The sequence below is a fragment of the Cetorhinus maximus genome, chromosome 19 (assembly GCF_964194155.1).
Source record: "Cetorhinus maximus chromosome 19, sCetMax3.hap1.1, whole genome shotgun sequence".
In the NCBI taxonomy this organism is placed as follows: Eukaryota; Metazoa; Chordata; class Chondrichthyes; order Lamniformes; family Cetorhinidae; genus Cetorhinus; species Cetorhinus maximus.
Window position 1 is genome coordinate 70,730,725 of NC_135897.1, and position 27,693 is coordinate 70,758,417.

At 46.8% G+C, this 27,693-nt stretch overlaps 1 protein-coding gene across 4 annotated transcripts in view; it reads left to right on the top strand.

Moving 5' to 3' along the window:
• The window catches only part of anos1b (anosmin 1b), a 220,051-nt gene that overhangs the window by 92,796 nt on the left and 99,562 nt on the right, over positions 1-27,693 (top strand). The gene's annotated exons all lie outside the window — the stretch shown is intronic.

Sequence of the window (27,693 nt, forward strand, 5' to 3'; positions counted from 1 at the left end):
CATAATTGTGTTCAAATCTCTTATATTCGGAACATATCCTTGAACAAAATGCTCTCTTATAAGTATGTGCTGTGTTACAGACAGGATGGGGGGTTAATTTAAACAGCCCTGATTTCTCCTCTCACCGTCTATAAACAGAAAGGTGTTTTGGTTTGCTTTCCCCCTTTGTAAGTGGCGTATTTCCCAACTCTCAGTTTTGGTGTGATCCAATTTATGTTCATAACCCCACAGCAAACTCGTGATATAATGAACTCAGAGGGTTAGTTTATTTGCACACACTCAAAGAGCGGGAGGGGAGTCGCCACATAGCCACCTGCATACGCATCCATTAAAAGAGGGATAGAGATAAGAAAAATTCACAGGTAAAAAGGCACAAAGAAAAGAGGTATTGTTTCACGTGAGTCTAGAGTCCAGAATCAAAGTCTAATAAGGTATCCCTTCATGGAGGTCTGCAGGTTGAAAATCGATGCTGTGTAATTCACTTTCTAGTAGAGTTCACTTCACATGAGAAAATAGGCATGCAGATATGAATCCATCCTGTAGGCAATGTTGTAGATGGGGGCTAGGCATTCAATTTGGGCAGAGCCCCTTTTCTGTGCCGCTGCTTGTAGATTGTAAACTGGCAGACTGAGTTTTCAGTACAGCAGTGTAACTGGTTCCACCAGCTAGTGAGTCATGTCACATGACTCCCACCTCTCCACTCTGGATTTGAGAAAGGGTGTGTATCCCTTTGTCTAGGTCCCTGAGATTGTTAAATGTTCCAGTCATTAAGGCTTGAAAGCAAGTTTGCAGGGTTCTTTGTCCTGGCAGACGGACAGTTGGCCAGGCCTGGCTCACGAAATGCAGATGAATTTTATATAGTTCTCTTTGTATTTGGTCTCTGCAGCCCACAGGAGGCTGTTAGGGTCTCTTCAGAGATAACAAGGTGCAAGTTTCTGCGATACTGCCATTATAACTCCTTTTGTTCAGGGTCACAGACAGACATACTTTCAGCCATTTTAAAATGTCTTTGTCCAGTTTTAAAAATTTTAGAAATTAGCCATGAGGATACAGACAAATATTTATAAAATAAAAATATCCAGTGTGAGGTCTTAGTCCCCTGACAATTGTTTCTACTTGCAGGAGATTTTCAAACATTATTTGCACTGCTACTAGATTCAGTGGTGTGAAAATTCCTCATGCATTGCATATTCTTCATGTGTAATAACCTCCAGAAAAAGGGCACAATACCTTGATTTATTTCAATGGATATTGATTAGGCTTTTCTTTTGTTAAAATGTTTTATTAAGAGGCAATGTATTTAGTAGGCTGATGAGTGCACAGTGTTCAGTATCATCCATGGCTCTTCAGGCTCCGAAACAGTCTGGGTCCATATGCAGCAAGGCCAGGACAACATTCAGGCTTGGGCTAATAGCATTAGGGTCACACAAGTGCCAGCCCATGACCATCTCCATCAAGAGAGAATCTAACTATCTCCCCATAACATTCAACAACATCACTATCTCTGAATCCTCCACCATCAACTTCCTGGAGGTTACCATTGACCAGAAATTTAACTGGATTAACCATAGAAATACTGTAGCTACAAGAGCATGTCAGAGGCTGGGATGAGTGCAGCTCCAACAACACTAAAGAAGTTTGACACCATCCAGGACAAAATACCCCACTTGATTGGGACCCCATCCGCCACCTTAGACCTTCACCCCCCTCAACCACTGGCGCACAGTGGCAGCAGTGTGTAGCATCTAAAAGATGCGCTGCAGCAACTCGCCAAGGCACCTTCAATAGCATCTTCCAAACCCATGACTCTCACCGCCTGGAAGAACTGGGGCAGAAGTTTAATGGGAACACCACAACCTGCAAGTTCCCTTCCAAGTTACACACCATCCTGACTTGGAATTATTTCTCCATCCCTTCACTGTCATTGGATCAAAAGCCTGGAACTCCCTCTCTAATATCGCTGTGAGTCTACCTACACCATGTGGACTGCACTGATTCAAAAAGGCATCTCACCATCACCCTCTCAAGGGCAATTAGGGGTGAGAACAAATGCTGGCCTTGGCAACAACACCCTCATTGCATGAATGAATAAAAAAAGTCGTGATCTTGTTGAATAGTGTAACAGGCATGAGAACCTGGCTTACTCCTGTTCTTCTGTTCCCAATAATGTGAAGCCTGTGAGAGGTTTTTCAAGTGGCTGGACGTCGCTGCTGGGGACTAAATGATTTAAAGGATCTCTGTTACTAAGCTACATCATCAGAGGAAAGAAAGCGGAGCTTTAGGAGGTGATTTTAGTCAATAGAAGAAATGGGGGGCGCCCACAGGAGGCTCAACATACCCAGCGAGAGTCACACAGTCCTGGACTAAATTCATGTCTGAGTCTGAACAATATCATCAGCCCCTGACTTTTAATTACCAATGAAGCCCTCGCTTTTGTGGGATGAGGCTCTCCAATGTTATCCAGAATGCACCTGATAAAATAACCTAAGTGTGAGTCGGGCATTGACTCCCAAAAGCCCTCTTCTCATTCGTCGAAGGAGAGGTCAAATCGAGCCTTAAAAACATTGAACGTTTTCAAGTGGTACGTGTGTGATTGCAGTATTCTGCAAGTGTTGAAGGTCGGCTAGATTTGCAACCAAATATGTGTGTAATTTTAATACAGAACATACGAAACCGTAACAGGGCATCCAAAACTGCAACATGTTCTAATTGTGACCAATGCCTTGGACAAATATATCTTTGTTATTCTTGTACTCAATACACCTATTTATAAAACCCAAAATGCTGTTGAACTTGCTTCTATTCCTTTAACTGTTACATAGAGTCTCCGAGAATTAAATATTTGAATCTCCAGGTCTCTCTGTTCATCAACACCCCACAGCATCTTTCTGTTGATTGTATATTCCCATTCCTTGTTCGTTTCACAGAATCACAGTGCAGAAGAGGCCCTTCAGCCCCTCGAATCTGTACCGATACGTGAGAAATACCTGACCTACCTACCTAATCCCATTTCCCAGCACTTGGCCCATAGCCTTGAATGTTATGACATGCCAAGTGCTCATCCAGGTACTTTTTAAAGGATGCGAGGCAACCCGCCTCCACCACCCTCCCAGGCAGCGCATTCCAGACCGACACCACCCTCTGGGTAAAAAAGTTTTTCCTCACATTCCCCCCTAAACCCCCTGCCCCTCACCTTGAACTTATGCCTCCTTGTGACTGACTCTTCAACTAAGGGGAACAGCTGCTCCCTATCCATCCTGTCCATGCCCCTCATAATCTTGCACACCTCGATCAGGTCGCCCCTCAGTCTTCTCTGCTCCAACGAAAACAACCCAAGTCTATCTAACCTCTCTTCATAACTTAAATGTTTCATCCCAGGCAACATCCTGGTGAATCTCCTCTGCACCCCCTCCAGTGCAATCACATCCTTCCTATAATGTGGTGACCAGAACTGCACACAGTATTCCAGCTGTGGCCTCACCAAGGTTCTATACAACTCCAACATGATCTCCCTACTTTTGTAATCTATGCCTCGATTGATAAAGGCAAATGTCCCATATGCCTTTTTCACCACCCCACTAACATGCCCCTCCCTCTTCAGAGTTCTAAAATTCCCCAAAATGTATTACCTTACACTTAGCAACAATAAATTATATCTGCCAGCATTTTGTTCTGACGTTTGTCTTTACTGTCCTCTTTGCCATTTGCCAAACAACCTCTTTTTCTGTTGACAGCAAGTTTGTACCTAACACCTCAACGGTTTGTTCTCAAAGATGACCCTAGCACTGACCTTCTAAGGTACATTGGGTCAAATCATGCTGTAGTGGCACATCTTGTGGCATGCAGCTTTATCCTGTACCTGTCAGCTCGAAAATAATTTGCCCCATAACTTGCTGGAAGTGCAAGGTGATAATGGTCCAGCAAGGTGCATTTGGAAATTTAGTGAATGAGTGGACCAATGGTCTATCTCTTTAATGCGATTTAAGGATTGACAAAGAAACAGAGGAAAGGCGGAGAAGGAGATTAATTTCAGGTCAAACCAGGTCAAATAAAGACAAGGAAAGAAAGGTTGGATTAAGGGAAAGAGAAATAAAGAGACAGACAGAGAAGGTCTAAAAAAAAATAAAAGTTTGAAGCCTTAAATACTCTAAGAGCAAAACACTCTATGTAGGATTGATTCTAAACCATTTAAGTTGCTCCCCTTCTGGGCAGGAGAGATTGATTGACATTGCATTAATAATTATCACCTTAAAAAATACATTGCTAATTACGAGACCTAACTTCCTGTGGTGAATTTAATTGGCAATTATTGTAAAAATCTAATAGGTTCTTAAAAATAACAGGGAGGCTCAGGCAAGTTGCCATTTGTACAAAGCATATGGTGGAGCAGTGTAAAACGAACAGAAAGTTTTGGAGATTCACAAGTCACGCCGTATCTCTTCTTCCTCTGGACCTTCTGGCTGTTTTGTACGTAATAACGGCAAGTGTCAATAACAAGCTATTAATTTTCCAGGAAAATTGGGCCCAATAATTCCAGCCTTACATGATCCAAGCAACATTTGTATTTATCTTCTTTATTTTCTGTCCATTTCAAACTTTCCATCCCCTTATGCCATACGCCAAAGTTTTTCTTAGAAGCCTTAGATACCTTTTGAAATTCCAGGTACACTGAAATTACAATGTATCTATCTAATTGGTGATTTCAAAATACAACATTAAATTTGTCAAATGCAACTTGAGCTTAATAAATCCATGCTATGGCTATGTTGCCAGCAGACTATTTACTTTGCAGACGATTGATGGCGGTAAGTCTGTGTGTATAATCTTTCTTTAGTTGATTCTTAGAATCTTTTCTAGTTGAGTAAATGTCTAGCAATCGGCTGATCAAATAGTGCTTCTTGTTGCTTCAGTCAGATTTTTATGTTTCTTTCCCATTTCTCTTTACTATTTTTATCTTCCATTTAGCATCTTACCCTAAGGGGAGAATTTTTGGCTCGGTGAGCGGGGGCGGGGCCCGCTCGCCAAGGTGTAAAATGACGTCGGGCAAGTGTCCCGCCGTCACCGCGCGTCATTTAGTTTCTCAGTTCGGCGGGCACGCAGCCGAGTTGGCTGCACGCCTGCCAAACTGTCAAAGGCCTGTTAAGGCCATTAGTTAACTAATTAAGACTATTGAGAAAGCTGCCCGTCCAACCTTAAGGTCGGCGGGGGGCAGGCGAAGAGCCCAGGCAGCCGTCGCATTTTTCATGAAACCTCATCCACGGGCAGGATGAGGTTTCATGAAGGGTTTATAAAATTAAATACATTTTTTCATTAAAGCTCATTGACATGTCCCAGCTCATGTGACACTATCACATGAGGGGACATGTCTTAAATTTCTTTTTCTTTATCAAAATTTTTCAAACTTAAAACTTATCCCCCTGAGGCTTCCGGGCACCCGTCACGCTGGGCAGGCCTTAATTGGCCCGCCCATGTAAAATGGCAGCGCGAACCCGATCGGCGCCCAGGCCCGCGCCTACCCCCGAACAACCCCCCCGATGGAGGGAAAATTCTCTCCTAAAAATCTAAGCAAAATCAGAATAAACTTTCTATCATGCACTTTACTTGGGTACTGATCACCTGAGTCACTGAGATATTCAAGCTTGCATCACCTAAAGGCATAACTTGTTGCAGCCCTCTTAAGCACGCCTTGTGAAGGAGCCAGTCCCAGCTAGCTGGACTGTATTTCTAACACAGAGACCATGCCCAGACTTACCAGCCTCAATTCCTGAAATACATCTGTAACATCAACATTAAAATAACTCTGAAAATGCTCATCAGGTATGGCAATGCCGGTGGAGAGAGAGTTAATGGGCGGAATCATGCCAGGTTTGCACTAAGTGTGATAGCGGGTAGGTAAAACGACATTTTACCTGCTGGCCACAATGGCGGGTTTTCACACTGTATTGTCCCAAACCTGCCACATTTTTCATACACTTCCGGAAAAAAAGCTTTTTCCATGGTGGGTGGGCTTTTATTCGTCTGCCCACCATCACCCTGCCGCTGTATCACGCTGGGCGCCATATTTAAAGTCCAGCCACAAGCACACATCTCAGTGCTTCCAGACCACCACGGCTGCACAGAAGACATGGCCCTGAAACTGAAGAAGACTTCAGCGACGCATCCCTCAAGCACCTTTTGGATGCCGTGGAGACCCACCAGATGTCCTCTACCCCTGCTCTGGCCGCAGGATGGGCAGCAACAGCACTAACCTGGCTTGGGAGGCAGTGGCAGTGGTAGTCAGCGCCAACGCCCTTCAAAAGAGGACAACCACCTAGTGCCCCAAGAGGATGAATGACCTCCTTCGTTCCGCCGGGGTAAGTCACTCCTTCCATCACTCTCAACTCACACACTCACAAACCCATCACACATCCATAGGGCCCTCACTCACTGCCAGTTCAAGGGATATCATCATTCACTCTCTCTCACTCACTATTATTGTCCTCATCCCATCCATGGGACCACTCACCACCCACACAGGACAGGCATACTTATCATCTGACCTGGCAGGTGTCCTGCTTACACTTTCTCCATCTCTATTTACGTAGGACAAGCTAGCACACAACAAGAGGGAGAGGTCGCAGACTGATGACGGAATGCCCGAAATCAAGGCCCTCACGGACTTTGAAAACAGAGCCATCCAGCTGGCCAGCAAGAACCTGGACCAGTCCTATGCTGATGGTGAGGTCAGCGGTGCTCCACCAAGTGAGGGTCCAGCAGTGCAACATCCATCAGGCAACCATGCTGTGAGTGATGTGTCCTGTTTCACAGGCCACTGCCATGCACTCATTATCTCCCCCTGCTTTCGCAGGTGCATTTGCCAAACAGCCGATGGAGGCCATGACCCAGGGCCTCCAATCAAGCCCAGAAGAAACCCCTGAAGAGGAATCTGGAGGCACCCTCCCTGAAGTCCCATCACAGCGCTCACCCACACCCTCCACCATTGCAGAGACACGCATCTTGGTGGGATCCAGCATTAGAGTAGTCTCAGGATCCCAATCTGGTGATCACATTGCACTTCCTGATCCACAGCAGGTGGCAGCAGGGACTTCCCAGGTGTCCAGCACTCTGAGGACTGTTGGAGGCCAGAAATTGACGAGATGACGATTCGGTCATGTCACAGTTGCTGGAGCTGCAAAGGCAAGCTCGGGAACATCAGGAAGGGATGTCCGCTGCACTTCTCAGATTGCAAGGCACAATGAAGGAGTCCTTCCACCTTCACTCTGAGGTGTTAGCACTGGCAGGCGAACACACCGAGGTCAACACTGGTAGGATGGCAGCCGCCCTGGACACCTTGGTCCAGGACATTGCTCCTGCCCTGCTGTGCAGGCTCAACTCCATCACTGATGCCATGGTTGGCCTCCAACAGTATCAATGCGAGACGGGTGCTGGGCAGCTCGATCTCACTCCTGCTACCCCTTCTCCTCAAGGAGTCAGCCTGGGGCCTTCGGGCACCCATAGGGAGGAGGATCAGCAGGTGCACAACCTGGGGGCATCCACCCAGCCATCCCACTCTGGGAGTCCCCAGCCTATCCGAATCCTGTGTCCTCAGTGGCTCCCGCTCCACAGGCCAAGGAAGGTACCACTGCCAGGGAGCAGGATCCTGAAAGTAGGCCGGCGCCCTTCAAGTCTCGGCCCTCCAGGGGCTGTCCGCCAAGGTCATCACAGACAGGGTGTTGTGTTCAGCAGGCCACCTCCACCTCCGCTGTGGATGTCCGGGGAGCACCAAGACATAGCGGCAGGGTTAGGAAAGTTAAGAAGAACTAGTTGCACAGCCTGGCCATGGGAGTTGATCACTTGTGCATAATGTTCACTACTGTCAGTAAACTCCAAAGAATGTCCCCTGCCTATGGATCCTCGTTCTGATGAACAGTGTTCTTGTCACTCAAATGTGAAACTTTTCTGTACAAGGTAAAGGCAAGTGTCTCAGTCCAGGGCCTCTTCCCTGTGCTTTGTGCAGCCTTCATACCAAAGTGATGGTCCGGCCTCACACTCCCTGGAAACATCACTGATGCCTGCACCTTGACAGTGCTGATCATTGCTGCCAGAATGTAGTGGGCAGGCACCACAGAGTTCTCTCATTCTCTCTGTGTGCTCTCGGCATCTTTAATGTAGGGCTTGCTCCCATCTCTTCAGCATCTGTGACCAGTGATGCTGTGCTCCTGAAGGACCTAGGTGTTGAAGGCGGACAAATGATCAGTTGCTGCTAAAGTTTCATGGCTGTGTCTCTATGATATAACCCTGATCACAGAGAGCAAGCAAGCTGCCCACGGCCAGACAGGAGTCAGACACTCTCAGAGGCTATGTGAAGATCTATGGAGTGTCCTCACTGCATGTCATCATCATCCTCCTACAGTTGAGCGACTATTAGGGGCTCCACTGCGTCTCCATGATTGGAGCATTGGAGCACAGAGGGTGTGTGTGCTGCCATGAGCCAGGCTGGAGTCAAAGGTTCATAATGCAATGTGAGGATCTATGGTGTCTCCTCACTGCATGTCGTCATCATCCTTCACAAATCTAGCAGCTATGAGGGCCCCCCGAGTATGCCTGCCTTGCCTGGCCAGTGCGAGGGCCTCATCCCCGTTATTGTCGCCTTCAAGGGTCTTCTCACCCTCATCCCCCTTGGTGTCTTCCTCTTCGGAGGAGACCTCCAGCTCCTCCACTCCCTCCTCAGTCAGCTCGCCTCCCCATTGCAGCGCGAGGTTATCAAGGAAGCAGCAGATGACAACAGTGCATGACACCCTCTGCGGACTGTATTGCAGGACTCCACCAGACCAGTCCAGGGGCGGAACCTCATCGTCAGCATCCCGATGGTCTGCTCCAGCAAGTTGCGGGTTGCAACGTGAGCCTCATTATACCGTTGCTCTGCTGCAGTCTGAGGCCACCACAAAGGTGTCATCAGTCACATCCTCTGCGAATAGCCCTTGTCCCTGAGGAATCATCCCTGCAGCCTCTGTGGGCCCTGGAAGACTTCAGGGATCTGTGACCGACTGAGGATGTAAGAGTGGTGCACATGCACTGGAAACCGTGCGCACACCTCAGGATGCATTTCTGGTGGGGGGACACCAGCTCCACGTTCAGCGAGTGGAACCCCTTGCAGTTGATGTAGTTGACCACGTGTAGCAACAGAGATCTGAGCGCAGTCGATCACACCCTGCACTTATGGGGAGCACGAGATCTGGGCGAATGCAATCGCTCTTGCATCCTGGCTGTCCTGGTCCCGGGTAAAATGCACAAAGTTGTGTGCCCTTGCAAAGATGGCATCTGTGACCTCATTGATGCATTTGTGGGTGGAGGCTTGTGAAATCCCACAGAGGTCACCTGTGGAGCCCTGTAAGGAGCCACTGCCGTAGAAGTTGAGTGCCACGGTCACTTTCACATCCACTGGCAGTAGATGCCCTCCAAATCCCCGTGGCACCAAATCCTGCAGTAGCTGGCAGATATGACTAACTAGTTCCCTAGACATGCGCAGTCTTTGGCGACACTGGTTCTCGGTCATCTGTAGGAATGAAAGGCGGTGTCTATAGAACCCAGGTGTCACTAGTCGCTGCCCAGTGATGACTCACTGTGGTTCTTCGGCAGCATGTGCAGGAGCCCCAGCCGTCCCTTCGTCCTGAGGGTGCTGCTCCTACCTCTGCACAACCAGGAGCCTCAGTTGCTCTCTCTGCTGTCGTCTTCGCTCTCTGTGGGCCATCAGGCATACAACTAGTTCACCAGGCTCCATGATCCTGATGTACCCCTCCTGCAGGCTGAAAGAGAGAGACACGTGGTTAGCAAGGGTGTACTAAGAACCTGTCCTGGTTAAGTGTGAAGGCACTTTAACGCTTCCCCGAGAGCACTGGCTACCACTTGGATGGTCAGACATTAGTGCGCTGCTTGGCTGCCCGAAACCCCACCCACCTCCGCCCCACTCCACCCAACTGATTGGCGGCAGCTTTGCCCATTGGACTGCATGCTGTGCTCTCAGCTCAGGTGCTGGCATTCCCCTAACCCACTCTGCAAGGCTGCACTGTTAACTTGAACCATATGGGAGACAGGTCCAAACCGGGATGCTGACATTACAAGGGACTGTGAGCGACTCCAGCTGTGACTGCTCCATGGCCAGCTTTAGCAAGGAGATTGTACAACATGTGCAGTCGTCCAACTGTTCTGCAGTCCGCTAAACCACTCATGAATTTGCAGTCTGTGTTGGCGGGTGAAAAGCTTTGGAGCACTTGGTGGCACTTTGATGCCTCTGTGTTGCTTGAACGGACGGATAAGCTAGAACCCCAACTCCGATCATGTCAATGTGACTGCGCCTGAACTGTCTAAGTTGCAGAGGAATGATCACTGTATACAGGTTTCCCTATTGCATGGCCATTTCCCTCGCCCACCCTGCCCCCCACCCTGAATACTTGTGTGCCATATTCAATGGCAGGGCTGCCCTTGACCCCCTCCCAATGCTCCTCAAGCTTGAAGTCCAACAGGCGACTCTGGCGAGCGCTGCACATTGTTGCTGTGTACTCACCTCCGAGTTCCCCTCAAAGTGCAGCCCGCCAAGTGCATGCCTTTTATGTGCTTTTGTGAAACAGGTCAGCGTGCTTTCCCACCGACATGGGCAGACGATCCAGCTGGGGGGACGATTCCAACGGGCTGGCTTAATAATGATATGCAGATGTATTACATTGAGGTTCCTGATGTCCAATGGTGGGAAACGCGGCCCGCCGTTGGTGAGTTGAGCGGACAATCACGAACTGGTTTCGCACCGTCGTGAAACCGATCACGCCGTATTGTCCGCTCATACCATCGAACACGCCCAACGCCAGCGGGCACAGAAAATCCTGGTCCAGGAAAATGCATGTAGCAAAGTATTTCAGTGATTATAAAATAAGGAAACTTTGAGCAAAATGTAACAATTATTCTCTTTTTAATTCATAATTAATGAAATAGCCTGCTCTCCACTTCTGTTAACAATCACATTTGGAGCATTCAGAAATGAGTTTGTTATTCCCAGTTCAGGAATACGGGTGTTTTCAAGTCTTTTCTATCCTTAATCTAGACTTCTTTTTTTGTATCTCAGGTCACTCTTGTATTTGAGTCCTGGTTCCCTATGCCTTAGAGAGTATCTTTTTCGGTCTTGACTGCTAGGTATGCTTTTCGTAGCACATCCAGTTATTGGGTCTAACTTCAAGAGAGCCAGGACAGACTCAATGCGCCTCCTTCTGTGTTGTAATATTCTGTGAATCGATGGGCTGGATTTTACGGCGGGGGGTGGGGTGGTGGGCAGACGCCCCTTGCAGCCAAAAGTACCGCACCTGCTAGAAATCCGGCTGCCCCTCAGCAATATTATGCTGGGGGCAGCCTTAATTAGGTTAGTGTGGGATTTCTCCTCCCATCTGGGAGGGTGTCCTGCCCTAGAAGTCCCAATCAGATTGGCTGGCAGGCCTGTCGTCTCAGCAGTGCCAGGATGGAGTAGTGACCACTGCTGGGACTGCAAGCGGTCCACGGAGAAGAAGTAACATGGATCCTGGGTTTCAGGTAAGTCCGGGGATTTTGGATGGGCTTGCCTGGGAGACCCGAGCAAGGGGGGATGGGGATGGGGGGTTGCGGGGGTGGGTGCGTGTTTTAGAGGCCAGGAGAGAGGTTTAAAGGAAGGTATGATCTAGGGGTATGCTTCCGATGGGCACAGGGAACCCCCCCCCCCCCCCCCCCCCCCCAGCCCATAGGAGGAACCTCCCCTTCCTGCCCGACAGCAGCCCGTGCAGTGAAATATGCCAGACTGCCTGCCATGCTTCCACCTTCACCCGCCGCACATATTATAGCGGCTACTTAAGGGCAGCAACAGGCCCAAGGGTGGGCTGGCTGGCTGCCTGACTCCTTGCCTGCCCACCATAATATGAGAGATAGGTCGGGACTGGGCGGGAAGTCAACAGGCAGTCCGCCCTTCTTATTTTATGAGCATCAGCCCCCTTCAAATATCAGACAGGGACTGTAAAATTCACCCCTATGATTCTAGCTGAAGCCATTTGTTAAAATTCCTTGCATTGAAATTCTATGAGTAGAGACAGCTACCCTGCCAAAGGAAAAATTTACCCTGGTAAGGAAAAATATTTCATTTTGTCACAACTGACTTAGAAGAGAGGAGCCAAAAAAAAGTTGGTGAGAGTCCTGAAATAAAAATACAAACAGGACAGAAGTAATCACCTTTTCTTATTCACTTCATGCATTGTTGACACTCGGTATGAGGCCAATTTTGTAACGGAAACCAGCACCAATAGAGGAAGGAGGTGCCTGCTGGCTAAGGTAAGTGCTGAAGAGCAGCTTTCAGCATTCGTTGTGGGCCAGGAAGGGCAGGAGTGATCCCCGTAGGCTTCACAAGGAAGCCTTCAGCCTCCCCTGACTCTATTCAAGACTCAGAACATTCGGCCTGTACTGGCCACTGAGCATCATCCCCACGGCTCCCCAGCTAGGGCCTCGCTTACCCGCACACCAGGCAGGCTGTCAATTTGTCTGGCTGCCCAACAAGAATATGCAGAAGATTATTTAAATGAGGTTTTTCCCACATGCCAGGCTTCCCCACACGCTCCCTACCTCCCTGTTAACACTGGGGTCATTAACTCTGTTTAACGCAGGACTGGTACTTGGAGTGGGTTTGGTTATTCTTCTTGCTAGCTTTACCTACCAGGAAGGCCAGTGGTATGAACTTGGGAGGGAGGTGCCTTCAAAGGGCTCAGGGGACCCCCAGCCCCCTTCTTACCCGATACCAGCTCGCCCAGTAAAATCTGCCAGGCTACTGGTTTCATCTTGGCCTCCCCTTGCCACAGGTGAAATAGGTGGCCATTAATTGGCCACTTACGGGCCTCAATAGGCCTAAGGACGAGCAGGCTGCCTGATGCTTTCACCGCTCCCTGTAAAATGGGAGACTGGTTGGGTGCAGGCGGGAAGGCAGTAGGCAGGTCACGCGCAGCATTTTATGAGGCCCCCACCCCACCAACCCACCCCATCTTCATGCACACCAGCATTTTATGGAGGGCTATAAAATCTAACCCAATGGGTCAAATTGAAACCTTGCTGTGCTGTAACCATTCTACGATTCTATTCTATATTGGAAGGTAGCAGGAATGGAGCAGGACATCAGTGGGTTGGTCTCCTGGTAAAATTTAACAGCACACTGCCTACTTTCCACCACTTAAAATCAGGTTACATTCACGACCAGGGTTTCAATCTCTCCTCCATCCTTGAGGGTTGAGATTAACATATCACACCTCACTGATTTGGGTACTGCATAGGCAAGCACAGAATTTTTACATCAAAACTGAAATTGTCTAATTGTTTTCAGATGAAGTTGGTCATCCTAAACCAGCTAAAAGTAATAGACAAAGTAAATGTTGTGTTTCCAATGAAAATAAACCCAATCCTTTCACATTCCATTTTGCTCTGACTTAATTCAATTACAGAAAATAAATTGTAATTGTAATTTTCAAGGCAGCTTGTCACGGGTATGTAATAGATCTAGAATCTCATAGATTCTTTGCACAGTTCACAGCAAATTAAGGAAACTGTTTAAAAGTTTTGGGAACAAGCAGTGGAGATTTTAATCAGTCAATACATTTTTATTATCCGTCTGTAATATGGTAGATTTCATTTTTAATTATAGCTGTTTTTTCATTGTCTAGACTGAAACAAAAATAAATAAATTCATGGTTAAATCATAGAGTCATAGAGTTATATAGCACAGAAACAGGCCCTTTGGCCCATCGTGTCCATGCCGGCCATCAAGCACCTATCTATTCTAATCCCATTTTCCAGCACTTGGCCCATAGCCCTGTCTGCTATGGCATTTCAAGTGCTCATCTAAATACTTCTTAAATGTTGTGAAGGTTCCTGCCTCTACCACCCCCTCAGGCAGTGTGTTCCAGATTCCAACCACCCTCTGGGTGAAAAAAATTTTCCTCAAATCCCCTCTAAGCCTCCTGCCCCTTCCCTTAAATCTATGTCCCCTGGTTATTGACACCTCCACAAAGGGGAAAAGTTTCTTCCTATCTACCCTATCTATGCCCCTCGTAATTTTGTATAGCTCTATCAGGTCCCCCCTCAGCCTTCTCTGCTCTAAGGAAAACAACCCTAGCCTATCCAGTCTCTCTTCATAGCTGAAATGCTCCAGCCCAGGCAACATCCTGGTGAATCTCCTCTGCACCCTCTCCAGTGCATTCATATCCTTCCTATAGTGTGGCAACCAGAACTGCACACACTATTCCAGCTGTGGCCTAACTAGCATTTTATACAGCTCCAACATAACCTCCCTGCTCTTATACTCAATGCCTCGCCTAATAAAGGCAAGTTTCCCCTATGTCTTATTAATCGCCTTATCTACCTGTGTTGTTGTCTTCACGGATCTATGGACATGTACACCAAGGTCCCTCTGATCCTCTGTACTTCCTATGGTCCTACCATTCACTGTGTATTCCCTTGCCATGTTAGTCCTCCCAAAATGCATCAACTCACACTTCTCAGGATTAAATTCCATTTGCTACTGTTCTGCCCATTTTACCAGCCGATCTATATCGTTCTGTGATCTAAGGCTTTACAACACCACCAATTTTCGTGTCATCTGTGAATTTACTGATCATACCTCCTATATTCAGGTCTAAATCATTAATGTACACTACAAACAGCAAAGGTCCCAGCATCGATCCCTGCGGTACACCACTCGTCACAGGCTTCCAATCGCAAAAACAACCTTCGACCATCACCCTCTGCCTCCTGCCACTAAGCCAATTTTGGATCCAATTTGCCAAGTTGCCCTAGATCCCATGGGCTCTTACCTTCCTGAGTATTCTCCCCTGCGGGACCTTGTCAAAAGCCTTACTGAAGTCCATGTGGACTACATCAAATGCAACATCCTCGTCTACACAACTAGTCACCTCCTCGAAAAATTCAATCAAATTTGTTAGACATGATCTCCCCCTAACAAAGCCATGCTGACTATCCCTGATTAATCCCTGCCTCTCCAAGTGGAGATTAATTCTGTCCCTCAGAATTTTTTCCAATAGTTTCCCTACCACTGATGTTAGATTCACTGGCCTGTAATTATCTGGATTATCCCTACTACCCTTCTTGAATAATGGTACCACATTCGCTGTCCTCCAGTCCTTTGGCGCCTCTCCTGTGGCCGGAGAGGATTTGAAAATTAGTGTCAGAGCTGCTGCAATCTCCTCCCTTGCCTCACATAGCAGCCTGGAATACATCCCATCTGGGCCTGGGGACTTATCCACTTTTACGCCTGCTAAAACCACTAATACCTCCTCCCTTTCAATGCTAATTTGTTCAAGTATATCACTGCCCCCCTCCCACTGACACTTCTACCGCTTGCCCAGCTTTATTCCCTAAGATTAGGTCCAGTACCGCCCCTTCTCTTGTAGGACTTTCTACGTGCTGGCTCAAAAAGCTCTCCTGGATGCACTTTAAGAATTCCGCACCCTCTAAGCCTTTCACACTAAGACTATCCCAGTTAATATTGGGGAAGCTGAAATTCTATTATTTTTATACTTCTCTGAGATTTGCCTACATGTTTGCTCCTCTATCTCCCCCTGACTGTTTGGAGACCTCCCAGCAAAATGATTGCCCCCTTTTTGTTTTTAAGCTCTACCCATACGGCCTTATGTGAGGGACCTTCTAAGATACCATCCCTCCTTACTGCAGTAATTGACTCCTTGATCAATAGTGCAATGCCACCTCCTCTTTTACACATCCCCCTGTCATGCCTGAAGATTCTATGCCCTGGAATATTGAGCTGCAAGTGCTGCCTTCCCTCAACCATGTCTCTGTGACAGCAACAGTATCATATTCCCATGTGTTAATTAACACCATCAATTCATCTGCCTTATTTGTAAGACTCATGCATTAAAATAGATGCAACCCAGCCTTGCATTATTCCCTTGTGCCTTAACAGGTCTATATTTGCTCTGCCTTCCAAACTGACTTTTTTACTCTTCTATAGTTGGCTGTGCATCACCCCCTACTGTACCTCCACTCTGTATCCCATCCCCCTGTCAAATTAGCTTAAACTCCCTCCAGCAGCACTGGCAAACCTCCCCCCAAGGATGTTGGTCCCGTTCCGGTTCAAGTACAACCCGTCCGACTTGTACAGGCCTCACCTTTGCCAGAAACAGACCCAGTGATCCAGGAAACTAAAGCCCTCCCTCCTGCACCAACTCTTCAGCCACACATTCATCCTCTCTATCTTCCTATTCCTATACTCACTAGCACATGGCACAGGGAGTAATCCAGAGATGACAACCTTTGAGGTCCTGCTTTTTAATCTGCTACCTAGCTCCCTAAATTCTTGTTGTAGGACCTCATCCCTCTTTCTACGTCTGTCATTGGTACCAATGTGAACCATGACCTCTGACTGTTCACCCTCCCTCTTCAGAATGCCCTGCAGCCGTTCTGTGACATCCTTGACCCCAGCACCAGGGAGGCGACACACCATCCTGGAGTCATGTCTACGGCCAAAGAAGTGCCTGTCTGCACCTCTCACTATTGCTCTTGCACTCTTACTCCTCCCCCCTTGTGCAGCTGAGCCACCCACAGTGCCGTGAACGTGGCTTTGGCTGCACTCTCCAGAGGAACCTTCATCCTCACCATTTTCCAACACAGAAAAACGGTTCTTGAGTGAGATGCACTCTGGGGCTTTCCAGACTACCTGCCTGCCTCCCTTCTCTTGACTGGTGGTCACCCATTCCCTCTCTGACTGCACCTCCTTAAGCTGCAGAGTGACCACATCTAAAAACGTGCTATCCACGTAACCCTCAGCCTCGCGGATGCACCGCTGTGTCTCCAGCTGACATCACTCTTTTCAAATTCCAGTGCTGCCGAGTGTCTGGCTGAAAGCAGGCTCCCTCACAGGTAAACTCCGCTCTGCTCTTCATGCAACCGCTCTGCTCCCTCACAGGTAAACTCCCACTCTTTATACTGCCGCTCCACTGCTGCTCATCCAGGGCCAGGATAAAAAGGGTCAGCAGCATTTCCAGAGTGAGTGGTGAGCAGTTTGGAGATAATTTGCAGCTGATTGCTTAATGGTACTTGGCAGCCTCAGCTCTGTCCGGGGCTTCATTCTTCACATTTCCAGGCTTCAATTCAGGAACTATTGGTGTCTCCAAGACCCCCGGAGGATTCAGACTGTGTGGAGCTTTCCAGGTATCAGACAACCTTCTGTTACTCTGGTAATGGGGATTGTGGTCTCCGCTGGTAGCACCTCCTCTGAGGAGGAAGAGAGGGGGCAGAATGGAAAGGAGGCCAGGTGTCCCTATGCAGCTTCCAGGGTAGGGACCTGTGGGAGGAGAGGCACAGGCAGAAGGGGCGCAGGGCCAGCAGGATGTCCAAGGCAGAAGGGGCTGCAGAAGACGCCACTATCCTGTTGCCAGGGTTTACAGGCGGCGATGCAGCTACCTCAATATGTGAGGTGCAATGCTGAAGGAGGCTCCACCTCTCAAGGGAGACAGTGATCTCCATTTGCCAGAATTTGCCAGAATTGCCTGAGATCAACTCTGACTGTGTGGGTGGACACCCCTTGCCAGTGGCTCTGAATGTCACTGCGGCCATCAACCTCTATGCCCCCGGCTCTTTCCAGGGGTCAGTGTGTGATCTGTGTAGAGTCTCCCAATCAGCTGTCCACAGCTGGTGACAGAAGCTCTGTTCAGGCCGGTACTGAACTTTATTCTTTACCGTATGACTAGTTCAGCTAGGCTGGGCGTGCCAGAGGCATTGCAGCGATTCCTGGGTTCCCCCACGTCCGGGGTGCCGTCAACTGCGCACATCTGGCCATCAAGGCACCAGCGGGTCAACCAAGTGCCTTTGTCAACAAGAAGGGATTCCACTTCATAAATGTGCAGATAGTGTGTGACCACAGGATGCAGATTCTGCAAGTCTGTGCAAGGTGCCCTAGCAGCTCCCATGATGCGTATATCCTGAGACACTCCCAGGTGCCGATGCTCTTCGGTGCTCCAGCCCAACTGGATGGATGGCTGCTGGGTGACAAGGGCTATCCATTGAAAAGGTGGCTTATGATGCCTTATGTCCGCCACCCAAGAACAGAGACAGAGCAGTGTTACAATAGGAGTCATGCCTCCATAAAGGCGGTAGTAAAGAGGACCATAGATCTTCTCAAGGTGCACTTCCATTGCCTGGACCGTTCAAGGGGTGCACTACAATACCCCCTCAGAGCAGGAGTCACCAATGCATGCTGCACTCTCCACTATCTGGCACTGGCAAGGGGAGACCCACTGGAGGAAGAGGTTCTTGACCTAGCTGCACAGGCCATAGATGGTGAATCCAGCAGTGAGTCAGAAGAGGAGCACGGTGAGGAGAATGTAGAGGGTGTGGAGGCAGTCCTCAGTAACCTCCAAGGAGGCAGCGACACCTTGATCCAATGCTCCTTCAGCTAGGCTACCAACAATCTGCTCCCACCTCATTCCAGGTCTTCCACCTCCATACTGAATGTTTGAAATGACCCTTTCATTTGCACCCAAAGTCCACAGTGCCTGTGCAATAAAGTATCCAGCCACTCGCGTCCAGGATTACATACTGGTGTACCCTACACCAGAAAGAAAAAAGGTGAAGCATACTCAGGCCATCAGAACCAAAGCAAATTTAATGTTATCGTCACATTGAATGGGTTGGTGTTGATGTCCACACCAGCAGACATATAAATCAAACATAAATGAACAGAGAATCACCCGTGAACTGTCCCTCTTGTGCTCAAGGTACCTTTAACTTACATTTGTGGGTGTTACATCTAGGTGCCCCCCGCCTCGCTGGCACCGGCATTGGAGGCAGCCTGCTGACTCTGCTGTCTTGTTGGCTTTGATGACTGTGGCGGTCGTCCTCTGGCCAGTGGAGCTTGTACTGGCCCCGCCTGGAAGGGAGCTGCCAATGCCACAGTTGGCATCTCCTCAGTCATCGCAGCCTCACCAGATGACACGGTCACTGGTGGAGAGGCAGAGGAGCTGCTACCGTCATCCAGAGCGCCCTGAGAGGACCCCGCAGGGATGACAAGCAGCTCATGTGCCAACATGAGGTCACTCTGGACCTCCCTGCTCACCATGGATGGACGGGGGATACTGGGTGCCTCATCCATCTCTCACATTGGCACTGACCACCTGAGGTTATTGCCTGTGTGAGGGCTTGCAGATCTGAGTGCAACGCCAGGAACCCTTGATTCTGTCCCTGGAGCTGCCTCTCTATGAGAGTTGCCACTCTCTCAATGGAGGGGGCAGTGCACTCGGCCATGAGGGTCAAATCAGTGCCCATTTCCGCATGGAATCCTCCACAACGGAGACCATGGCATGCAGACCGTCATGGATCTCCACCAGATCCTCCCGCACATCCTGGGGGACATCCAGCATCTGCTGCCTAATGGACGACTCCAGAGGCTCATCATCTGCCTTCGACTGAGCATCGTCCTGGTCCTCAGCAGTCCTTCAACTGCCGACACACTGGGGAACTCTCTGCCTCCACCTGCATCTCAAGTGAGTGTGCAGTGCCCTCACCAGAGTGAACCAACATTCTTGCCACTGACCTAATGCCGACCGAGGTGCTGGTATCTGCGCTGGTGCCTGGTTCAGAAAGCGGCTGTGACGCAAGTGCAAATGATACTCGGTGGTCTTCCGGCGTCACGGGTGCCCTTCGGGGTCCAGAGAGCGAGTGCCTGCTGGCGGATCTAAGGGAGAACAAGGACATTTCATTAGTTAAAGTCATCACACTGTCACTGTGCATGCCAAGCACCCTGGTAAGACAATGGAGATCCGCATCATAGTGCCATCGTGTTTCAATGATCAATGGGGACTCCAGGTTCGAGACTCCCATTAATGAAGAACCTACACTAGAATAGTTGCACTCAACTCCGTCATTTAAGTTTGCGAATGCAGAATAGACGCTCTTGCATGGCAGCCTTCCAGGGGCTGCTTGTGCCATTTTTAAACCGGCCGGCGGGGTCACTATTGGACCCAGCGGCCGACAGGCCCCCATCCCCATGTGGTCCTTCCCAACCACTGCAGAGTCAAGGCCCGCCAGTGTGAAATCGCGGTCGGGGGCCAATCGTGGGCGGAGGCCGTTTCCCAACCAATCCCGGGCCCGCCGACCGCACCCACCTGCTGAACTCAAAATTCTGCCCATGGATTATGCCCTGCTGAGTCCCAGTCTCTAGTCTAGTGTTAGGAGAAAAAGCACAGCACAAAACCTATGTACTCTACAAGAAAGCGTAGAGCAATACACTTCCTTTGTGGGGTGAAAGCTCTGAGCTCAGCTCAAATCCCCATACTTCCTCCACAATGAAGTTATTGGTTCATTTTTTGAGAGTGCAGGAGTCTGAGCCTCTCTTGCACCCATGCCTCACAATCACCCTCCACAAATGTTGTCCCTCTGCCTTCCACACAGCCCATTTCTCACATTGTTGTAAAAAAACCCATCTGGTTCACTAATGTCCTTTAGGGAAGGAAATCTGCCATCCTTACCTGGTCTGGCCTACACGTGCCTCCAGACCCACAGAGAGTCCTTTCCTTCAACACATGTAAACAATAGAAAATATGAAACATGTGGAAAAGATCCATGAGGGTGAAAGTCAATTGCAATGAACTTGCAGAATGGACAGTACAGAAGCGTGTACACTTTATACACTGCACCGAAGTTATATTTCACCCCACCCCAAATTTTTTCAGTGAACACACACGGGGTGGAATTGTCAATTTGTAGTCCATGGTGAAATGGCAGGAACTATAGTGAGCAGGGAACCTGATTGCTATTGGAATGGGCTTTGCCATCGCTCTTTCACTGAATCTCGGCATTAACACCCCACTTCTGGGTTTCCCAATCAATCAGAGGGCAGGGGGGCAGGATGGTGTGCTGAATCTTTTAATGGAAGGATTTCTATGGATTCTTGAGGCTGCAGCAACCACAGGGATAGAAAGCAGACCTGGGAAGGCTGACCACCGAAGTTACACTGCACCCCACCCCATATTTTTTTCAGTAAACACACACGGGGTGGAATTGTCAATTTGTAGCCCCTGGTGAACTGGCGAGACCTGTAGTGGGCAGGGAACCTGATTGCTGTTGGATTGCCACACCAACCCCCGCCCACCCCTGAGGGACTGCAGTGAGATGGTATTTCCCAACGAAGGGAGGAAGACACCAGCTTCTCCAACCAAGCAGGTGTGCAAGGAAGAGGCCAAGGATGTCAGCAACAGGAGTGCGGTCTCCCAAACCTGGAGACAGCACACCGAGCGGATCCAGAACCTCAGGAGGGCAGGAATAACACTTCCAGGTGCCAAACCCCACACTCTGACTTCCCCAGCATCCTCCAGTACAGCATTCCTCAGAACAGCACACCTTGATCTTCTGCACATCTTTCTTTCTCTAGACACCTCCTCACATACCCATCTGGGCAGGCAACACTGAAACGCACCCACACCCTTTTGCCCTCTTGTACTCATGCCTCACAATCACCCTCCACAAATGTTGTCCTTCTGCCTGTGATGAAGCTATTAATGTATATAATATTTTGGAAAATATATTTCTTTTAAAATAGAGGTTAGTCTATGGGTACATCTTAATTGGATTAAAGCCAGCTAGTTTGGGTGCTTTGATGTGTACTAGTTTTGATATGTAAGAGAGATAGCGTGCATTTACATTTTTTGAATAGAGCATTCAAGAAGTGGGATGAAAACTTGACACCTTTCCGACAGCTACCAAGCAATCTGTTTATATTACTAATAAAATTGTTGTTATGAAAGGGGTTTCATTGTTAAAAGGTGAAGTTCAAAGAGGTTGTTAATACAGTGAGAATTAACATTCAATGGGGCTGGTAGCTATAACTTCAGTAGTTTTCGGGTGTGCAGGCAAAGACAATATAAGAGCAAAAGGCAGCTGTAAGCCTCCAACTGGCTCCACAGTGGAAAGAACCTCATTTTGAATTCGTAAGGTGAAAATGCTTTGCCTGGTGTCTGGTTAAGTCTATGGGTTGCTGTTGCCTTAATGGAGATTAGTTTGGGAATTTGTTAAAGTTATGATAGTAGTAATTTGTAGCCATGTGTACATATATTTTAACCTGTGTAAATTAATAAAATGTTTCAATTGGTTAATGTAAAGAACTAGTGGCCTGATTCCTGAGTTTGGAGTTGCATCTCAAATATAACACTTAAAATTATTGGTTATGACAGTTGTTTAAGTTTCCCTCTGGGAATTTTAAATAAATCTGCTTTACCAACTCCATGGGTCATAACACTGCCTTCCACACAATCCATTTCTCACATTGTCATAAAAAACCCATCTGGTTCACTAATGTCCTTAGGGAAGGAAATCTGCCATCCTTACCTGGTCTGGCCTACACGTGACTCCAGACCCACAGTAAATGTGACTGACTCTTAACTGCTTTCTGAAATGGCCTAGCAAACCACTCAGTTCAAGGGCAATTAGGAATGATTATTGAGGCTTTACATTAACTAATTGAAATATTTTATTAATTTACATAGGTTAAAATATATGTACACATCGCTACTATCATAACTTTTAACAAATTCCCAAACTAATCTCCATTAAGTGTACCCAGCTGGTCCAATGGGAAGGAAGTCTCGTTCCAGGAGACTGCAGATATCAGCAATGACCTGAGGCACTGATGCTCAGACATGTCAAGAAAACTGATCCTCTGCCTGTAGGCCTTTTGTTGGGAGTCTTGTCTTCGTCAAGCTGTAATTCTGTGTCCATCCCCTCTGTCCTCTGGATGGGTGTGTGGCTGAGGAGAAGGCACTGGTGCTGCTGCTGGTGCTGTCGCTGTTGGTGTTGTTACTCCTGTGCAAGGTAGAGCTGCATAAACTGTTCCCATGCTGTGATGAAGGCTGGCAGCATGGAAATGTAGCTCAAGGTAAGTGAAGTGCAAGGCAGGTTGTTCCAAATACAAAGTTTAAAATATTGTTGTGTTTTGGGACTGACTCTTTAATTTAGGGTAAACTGGAGGAATTAAAATGTCATGTGATCTGCTCTGAATTCCACCCAACAATAATCTTGGTTGCTTGGTTGTTAAAGGTTAAAGGTTGTTTTATAGGAAGAAGGTATGAGATGTTCGCACTTGTACACAATGGCAAGGCCATCTTTGATTACTGTTGGCAGACTATTAATCTACAAGTCTCACAGTGAGGTATTAGGAATGTCAGGCTTTGTACACATAATTTACTGCATAATTGACTAATTAATAAACTTTAAAATATAAACAATTTAATTTCACAATAGAATGGAATTGGGGGTCTAAAGGATAGCTATTTGCCATTTCTACCTGGATATAAGGCCCATGTGATTCATGTTGCCATGGAGATGGACTTTGGGAAGGGAGAAGTCCATAAGAAGCCATTGCAAGATCAGGTTTCAGGTTTACCAAAGAGATCTCTGAACCTCACAGACACAGTCAGTCTGCAAGAATCTGAGAGAAAGAGAGAGAGAACAGAGAGATAGAGGCAGCCAGCCTCTATTGTTCACCACACAGAATGCGGGTGGGAGCTCATGCACGAATAGAAGAGATCTAGTTCATGAGGATTTAAAAGAGACTGGAAGATTCGCCTTGCTTTAGCTGGAATCTCCAGGGTGACCCTCACCATGAAAGTCAGTCCGGGGATTAGAAGTTATCTGGCTGGAAAAGAAAAAAGGAAGCAAGCCATCGGGAGCTGAAAGTAGCTTTGGACTGGTTCCTGGAGAACAAAGTATCCATTTAAGGGATAGAGTAAAGTACAACCATGGAGGGGAATTGTCAGTCATTTAAAAATTGTACATTTGAATAGAAAATCTTTCACTCAATGCACACCCAGAAACCATCTCAGATACCTTAAGGGTCAAGTTTTCAGTAGATCCTTGCTTTTTTTCCTGAACAGCATATTCCCTATGAAAAGGATTATTGATCTCCATTTAGAAAGGAATTTTTTTAGGCTTTATTATTCTCGATAAGGTGCTGTCTCATGACAGATTATCAGAACTTACAAAACATTAAATCTGCAAAGAGGGGAGATGGTTCTGCGGTACACACAGAATTTTTTTGTCATTTTGGTATTGCGGCTTGTTAAATTTGCTATCAATTTTTCAGACTTTCGAATAGTGTAGTGCAATCTTTAGTGCAGCCTTACCTATAAAAGTGCTATTACAGCACGCCGGTAAATCATTTCACACTGTCAAAGAAGGGAATTGTCGTCTGCTGAGTATGTTGAGGTGGCAGATGTGGAATGACCTGTAGCTTCTAATGCAACAAATCTTCCATCTGTGTAAGTTTGCGTGACAGTGTGCTCCATCAACGGCTGATGTCTTTGAAATTGTTATAATGATTGCAATAAAACCTGCAACTGCATACAAATTCCAGACACGTACTGTGAGCCACTTTGATCATGGTTGGCACTACCTTTCTTTGAATGGTGCAGTGCTGGTGTTAACCTTATGAATTGTAGCTATACTGGCCTTGAACACTGCAAATACTTTAGCTTTCTTCCCCCCCCCCTACTCCTGTTACAAGGGCATTGCACATGTTTTCCTCTATGCTTGTTGAAAATCGATTGCCATCACTGATTATTATTGAAGCACAAAACACAAGCAAATGAAGTTAATATGAATCCCTTTAACCACAAGGTTATTCATCTTGATTTATCATGCACATTAGAAAGCTAAACTTTCCTATAAACTGCAATGTGCTCTTAAAATAAACTAGTGGTTTATGTGATGCTATATACTTTCGGATTCAACATTTGTTTTCCGCTTGTACCATTCTGAGGTGCAGTATATGGTGTTGTTTTGGGGTCTTATGTCATGAAATCAGTGAAGCATTTATGCTATGTCACGGAACATGACATATCTCTTCAAAACTTATTGGAAAATTTCTACTAAACAAGTGACTATTGTGCTGTGCCAAAATAGCTGCTTATAGCTGGAGGCCACATAGTACTGAACATCTTAGTTGTTTTGCAGCACAGTTCAATCAGAATTACTTTGGTAGTCAGCGGGGTGGGAGGAAAATGCACGTCATTTTAGTTGTTGTTAGATTGCGCACTAACATCAGTGAATCATTTGTACAGGGTATGGACATATTTGCAAATAGTTTTCAATAAACTCTTTCTTTAAAAAGGGTTTTGGTTCCCTTATTCTTTCTATATATAACTTCTGTATAGTAATTGCATTAATTTGAGTAAGAGGTTGTTGATTAGGCTAAAAGAGAAAATGTATCCAAAGCCATTTTAAAAAGTCCAGAAATGAGTACTTGAGAGTGAAGTGAACACAGCAGTGAGCTGCAAGATAACTTTAAGTACCAACTTCTGGTTATTGAAGGAAATATTTTTCTGGCCTCAGCCACATTAAGCACTCAAGTTGGTTTTAAGTGTCAATCCAATTGGAATATGTGCTGATGAGTGGAGTGGTGAGAGAAAGACTACAACAAAGATTACAATTAGAACTTTCCAACCTTGATGCTCCTGGGGTTGTAACTTAGTTACATGATGGTGGGGAAGTGTTACTTAGAGGCCCACAAACTCATTCCACAGAGAGCAGAAAAAATTGGAAAGATAACATCTGAGGCTCTGTGTGTATATTTCATAGCAGTTGCTTTTCCATCTGCATTGATAGAGACCTTGAAGCGAGTTTCTTGACCAAAGATGGTGCATGGTGTAGAGAAATTGGAGTCAGGAAGAAAGTACCTTACCATGAACCTTATCTCCATAAAAATAAACTTGTGCCCCAATAGAGTTTCCATTATCATCTATAGTGCAAGCTGGAACTTGTGATGAACTTCTTTGACTAGTCCTTGAGTCAAGTCAGTCAGGTTTGACTATAGTTCAGATATTTAAATTCAGACGTATGTGGAATTTTGTTTCCTATAAAATTGATGTTCACTGATCATATAAATGTAGGGGAGTCACTTGTGCATTTATAATCAGGGGGAGGAGGAGAGTATTTTGAACCACCTAGTAAATGTTTGTACACTGTCTTGTTTTAGTGATTTACTTTCTACTAGGATGTGAGATGGCTGGTACACCATCTGCTCGCTGTAATGTGTTGATATTCTAGCTAATGACTAGAAGACGTGTAATAATTGCTACAGCGATTGTCCCTCAGATGTTTTCTCCGGTTCTGTGGAAAAATTGCTGGATTCAATTGAACTGTGTGAGATGGGAGGTTCTCCAAGCAATAAGTTGTGGGTGGCTTAGAAGTTTTTTTCCCCACACATGCAGATAAAAACTCTTATCTAAAATATAAATGAGTTTAACATTTCCCCATAGCAAAAATTGTATTTATTGTATATCTATATCATATATATGTACTAAAAATGTAATTTTGGTAAGAATTTTCTTATCTCGTGCCTTCCTGCCTCATAAATGATGCTCTCAGCTTTACAGATGGAATAAAAAAACATGTGAAAACGTTTCATGTGGTACAGTTGCACTCTCGGGTTTTCAAGCAGCAGTCAACAGTTCATCGCTTTACCAGATTTACTTTCTTTGCCCAAGCATAATAAATGTACCAGATGGGCAGTTACTGACAGGAGAACTTTGTATGCAATGGCTTTCTGCCCTCCCTGAGGAATTTCCTGGGTAGCTTTCAAATTGTGCAGATGTTTTTTTTTGTGTCCTACAATAAATACAAAACTAGTATTATCTGGGAATTTGTACATGTTTAATATTACCTAGAAAGCAATGTGAAAATATGTTCTAGCTGACGTTTGTGCATTTGAGGCAAAGGTTTAATCCATTTAGCATGAAATGTATGCACTTCCATGGGGCTAGGGAGAATTTTTACAACTTAGTATCTTGAAACTTTATACATCTACGACAGCTATTTCTGTTCCTGTCAAATGGATGCATTACTTTAAGTCGGCTCAGCTCTAAAAGCAGACTTTCCATTGGAGCTCTTAGATCTCCTATATGCAATGCTTGGAATATGATTTGTATTTCTGAAAACTTTATCAAGTCAAATTTTATACGAAGTCTTAAAAGGGCACCCAATATCCACCAGCAGCCCACTGACTCCCACAGCTGGCTTGACTACACTTTCTCCCATCACACATCTTATCTGTTCTGACAATGGCACCAACTATCCCATACTTCTGATACGTCATCCTTTTTCCCATACCCAGAATGGGCTCACAACCCCCTCTCCCCCAACCCCGTCCCGGCCGCCCCAACAGTGGTTACTCAACCCTTGACCATATTTGTTCCATTTCCTGTACCTCTGCTCTCACCCCTTCCCCTCTCTCCCAGAACCACAATACGTATCCACTTGCCCTCGCCTTCCACAGCACCAGCCTCCACATTCAACAGACCTTCCTCTGCCATTTCCACCATATCCAGCATGATCAACATGATGCTACAACCAAACACATCTCCCTGCCTTTCAGTATTCCAAAGGAACCACTGCCATCATGACACCCTGGTCCACTCCTCAATCAACACAAAATCTCCTCCACTCCCACAGCACCTGACCATGCAAGTGCAGAGGCGTAACAATTACCTGTTTACCTCCTTGCTTCCAATCACCAAGGGTTCCAATCAGTGTTTCAAGGTTAAACAATGAATTACTTGTACTTTTTTCAACATAGTTTTTTTATTAATTTATGGGATGTGGGCATCGCTGGCTAGGACAACATCTATTGCCCATCCCTAATTG